Genomic DNA, 4,711 nt, shown 5'->3' on the forward strand with positions numbered 1-4,711 from the left:
CCACAGACGTGACAGTAGGGAGAGGGATATGGAAGCTGAACTGCTCCCTGTTACAAGATGAGAGTATTGTAGAAGAGTACAGGGAGCAGTTCAGCCAATGGCAAACTTTAAAGGACTTTTTTGATTCACAAACACAATGGTGGGAAATGGTGAAGGGAAAGACGAGACATTTTTTTAAACAAAAAGGTAAGAGAAAAAAAGTGAAAGAAAACAGACGCATGGTGGGGCTGCAAAAACATCTACAGAGATATTTTAGTCTTTTAAATAGTGGCATTGATTTTAGTAAAGAAATAAAAGAGGTCAAAAGTGAAATGACTGCTTTAGAAAAGGAAAGAAATAAGGGAGTTATGTTTAGAAGTAAAGAAAAAGAACTGGAAGAAGGTGAAAAGTGTACACATTACTTTTTTAAGAAAGTTTTAGCCAAGGGAGGGAGCATGACAAAATTGAATTTGGAGGGAAGGGAGGTAAATAACACAAAATAAATTTTACAAGGGGTTGAAAATTTTTATCGAGAATTATACAATGAAAAGAAAGTTCAAATCTCTGCTACAGAAGAAGTTTTAAACTCCCTGGAAAAGAAAATAAACAAATTCTGAGTTTTTAACCAAACATTTTAATGTACTTGAAATAACCAAATGTATGAAAAGTTTTAAAAGAGGGAAGTCCCCAGGTATGGATGGACTTCCCTAAATTCTGAGAAATTTTGGGACATTTTATTACATGATTTATTAATAATTTTTAAAGAATTTGACAGACTCGACAGACTCCCGGACAGTTTTTGAATAGGAATAGTAACACTTTTACATAAAAAAGACGACAAAGCAGACTTAAAAAACTGGCGACCGATCACTCTTTTAAACTTTGACTGCAAACTTTTTAGCAAATTAATATCCAGACGAATGTCACAGGTTTTAGAGGACGTAATCCACCCGGATCAAGCTTGCGCTGTGCCAGGGAGAAAGATCACCGACAGCCTGATATTGATTAGAGACGCTATCTGTTTTGCGAGAGACAGAAACATTCGGCTGGTAGTCCTAAATTTAGATTTTGAGAAAGCGTTTGATCGGGTCTCGCACCAATACCTTTTTAAGGTATTGGAAAAAATGGGCTTCCCGGGAAGGGTTCTAGAATGGGTGGGACTGCTATATAGAGACATAACTAGCAGAGTCATTGTAAATGGGAAACTGACAAATGCGATAAATGTTCGCAGTGGTGTCCGTCAAGGGTGTCCGTTATCCTCGCTCCTGTATGTGGCTTGTATTGAGCCACTGGCACAGCTATTGAGAAGGGATCAATGGATAACAGGACTTGACGTACCAGGGACAAAAGGTTTGACAGCGAAGTGTGTTTTATATATGGACGATGTGACAATTTTAACTACGGACGTTTTATCGATCCAAAGAGCTTTAGACATAACCGAATACTACGGACGGGCCTCGGGTGCAAAGCTAAATAGAAGTAAATCCGAGGCCCAGCTCTTTGGATCATGGGACAGAGTAAAAGTGACCGGACTGGACGTGACGGTTAGGGAGACCGACTTGAAGGTGTTAGGAATCAAATTTGACAGGGAGGGGGGCGGACAGAACAATTGGGCCGACACATTAGCAAAGGTGAAGAAAAGATTAGGGTTTTGGGGACTGAGGACTTTGACGTTTGAAGGAAAGATTTTAATTTACAAAGCAGTGATTTTACCCCTGTTTTTATTATTGTGTTCTGTTTTTAGTCCCCCAAGATTCTTTCTTTTAGGTGTGGAGAGGGCGGTATTTTATTTCTTCTGGGGGTCCAAATGGGAGAGGCTGAAACGTGAGGTGGTTAAGAAGAGAAAGGAGAACGGAGGAAAAGGACTGCCGGACCTCCAGTTGTTTTTAGCAAGCCGATTTACCGCCCTGCACATAAAATATGCAACATCCCCATCCAGAGACAACAAGACAGTGGCAATGACACGTTTCTGGATGGGGTTTTATCTGAGAACGCTAAAAATTTTAAAGATAGATTTGACAACACCCGTCTCTTTTAACCTCCCAACGGAATATGTTTTTATTAAAAAGTTCTTAAAAAAACATGTTTTAGAAAAACAAGATGTCACAGTTTTAACTGATCACAAGGCTATTGTCTCTCTTGTGCAGGACCAGGAGCCAGTGAGTCCGATTCCAGGCCTGACCACAAGCGAGGCAAAAATAGTATGGAAGAACGCTGCCCACCCTGCTCTCCAGAACAGGCACAAGGACTTGACGTGGATGGTAGCCCATGAGATCCTCCCGGTCAGGGCGGTTATGCACTCCAGAGGCCTGGCCAAAAATGCTGTCTGCCCACGGTCCGGGTGTGGTCACCCGGAGACCATACGTCATCTGCTCTGGGAGTGCGGCGCTGCGCGGGACCTGTGGGCCAAAACCGGCCCCCTGTTTTTCCCGTGCCTACCAGCGGGTGGGGCCCAGATAGGGTACCAGCTCGCCATCCTTGGGGTGGGCCGGGGCTTGAAGGATCTGACATCACGGGAATTTACCTCGCTCTGGCTTTGGGAATTCCGGGATCGGGGTTGGCAATGCCGAATCCTTTGATAGGGGTGGGGGTCACCGTTGATGAGGATGGTCGAGAGGGAAATGGTAGCCCTGACTGGCAGCTTGAGTCTTCATACTTACCTGGCAGGGGAGACACTATGATCAAGAAGGCGGTTCACCCAGGGCGAGGCTCGGCCATTGCACTCCGGACGTGCTGACCCCTGCTAATTCCCCAAATGTGGGAATCTCGACTGCATAATTTATGGTAGTGGGGGACTGCGTTCGCGCTCTCCCCTGAAAGAGCTGGTTAAATAAATATTTATTTGCTTTTGTGTCTTTGTTCTTCTTCTGTGTCTTTGTTCTTCTCTTCTTTGTTCTGGTTAGTCAGCGATCCAGAGGGTTGTACAGTGCGAACGGTTCTGTCATATTTCGCGTGTGTGAAAACAAAGTCGCTTACGCTCTTCAAAAGTCCGCCCCACCCCTGATGGGCCATTTAGTTTCAATTTCTCACAGACCTCACTTTTCAAGTCGATCAGACTGACTGTTGCCCAGCTGTAGCTGTTTTCATGCTTGTTTGGTTGTCCTTTCTGGACTTTTGTGGAATTTTTGGGGAGACAGTGCAGGAGGTAGCGGAGTCGTCAAGCAACGCGGGTCAGCAGCAAGAAGATGCGCAGATGGTCAACGCGGGTCAAGGCATAAGAAGGTGAAGGCTCTCCGAGGAGGAGTCTGGAGAAAAGGAGAAGAAATGCAGCGGACTCCAGGATCAAGAACAGGAATCCAGACAGGACCTGGGGGAAGAGGGAGGTGAGAAGGACATTGAGGGGGAATGTTTAGAGGACGTTGGGGTAGAGGGGAACGGGGGAGGGGAAGGGGTCTTGAGAAAGGTTAAAGCTATTTTGAGCAAGAATGTGGGGGAAGGGGGCAAAAGGGATGATGAGGAAGGGGGGAGGGAAGAAGGAGGCGAATTGATTGAAGTTTCAGTTGGGAGAGGGAGAGGGAGGGGGAAGAAGTGCTTGGAGAAGAGTAATATGTGAAGTCTGGAAGAGTGATTTAAGTTTTTTCTCCTTTAGCTAAGAAAATATGGTTTGTTTAAGGGTGACAACTTTAAATGCAAGGGGTCTTAAAATGCTACAGAGGAGGACTTCAATATATCTCTCTTTAAAGATGTCAACTTTTGATGTATGCTTTTACAAGAATGTCACCTACAAGGGGAAGATGATGTTTCTGTTTATTCTGCGGGGTGGGAGGCGGGGCCTTCTTGTTGGGGAGTGGGGAATGTTAGAGCGGATGGGTTTATTTTATTTTATTCTTGGGAATTTATAATTGAGTCTGCTAATGTGATGATTCCGGGAAGAGTTCTAGTGGTGGATGCTAGGTGGAGGGGGGTGGCTTTGCGTTTTTTAATGTGTACGTACCAAGCAAGTTGGGGGATAGGAAGGGTTTTTAGACAATCTGACACCAGTCTTGTATACAAACAGATTGCTAATCTTGGGGGGGGGGATTTTAATATGTCCCTAGATAATGTTTCAGGTAAAGAGTTGTCAGTTTTGGCTGCTGGGTTTTCTCTACAGGACTCCTTTCGTGGATCAGGAGGCCGAGAGCCCACCTATACATGGCGAGGTAGTAAGCAGGAGGCTTCCAGGCTGGATTATATATTTTTCCAGCACATGTGAGGGTACACAAATATACGCAGCAGCCAATGTGGTGTTCGGATCACTGTTTAGTGGGGGCATGGGCGGAGGTTGGGGGCATGAAGAGAGGGAAGGGAGTGTGGAGATTTAAAGCCTCCTTTTTAAAAGACAGAACCTTCTGTGTGGCTCTTTATAATTTGGTGGCTGGATGGAAAAATTTGCGGGGTCTGTTTGAAACTCAGACCGCATGGTGGGAAGGTTTTAAAGAGTGTGTGGCCTTTTTCTGTCATAGTTGGGGTAGAGATAAAGCGAGGTATAGGAGGGCTGAGGTGGGTAGGTGGTCAGAGGAGATGCAATCACTATGGGCAGAGGGGGCGTTGGGAACAACAGATGGGTGGGCTAGGGCCAGGTACCTTCAGGGTGTTATGAAGGATTATTATTGGAACGAAGCCAAGTCGTTTTTGTTGTGGACAGGTGCGCAAAAGTGCCTCTTAGATGAAAGGCCAACAAAGTTTTCTTTTCCACTGTGCGGGGCCGGCAACGGCGTAGTTTCATGGAAGGTTTGAGGAAGGATGGAGGGGT

General features: G+C 45.3%; 1 non-coding gene across 1 annotated transcript; it reads left to right on the top strand.

The window, feature by feature from the left end:
• Nucleotides 1–2,631: 2,631 nt before the first annotated feature.
• LOC131548843 (U1 spliceosomal RNA) lies at nt 2,632–2,795 on the top strand. The gene has a single exon (XR_009273256.1). It is a non-coding gene; the product is annotated as a U1 spliceosomal RNA (small nuclear RNA).
• Nucleotides 2,796–4,711: the final 1,916 nt, after the last annotated feature.

Source organism: Onychostoma macrolepis, chromosome 10 (genome assembly GCF_012432095.1).
Source record: "Onychostoma macrolepis isolate SWU-2019 chromosome 10, ASM1243209v1, whole genome shotgun sequence".
In the NCBI taxonomy this organism is placed as follows: domain Eukaryota; kingdom Metazoa; phylum Chordata; class Actinopteri; order Cypriniformes; family Cyprinidae; genus Onychostoma; species Onychostoma macrolepis.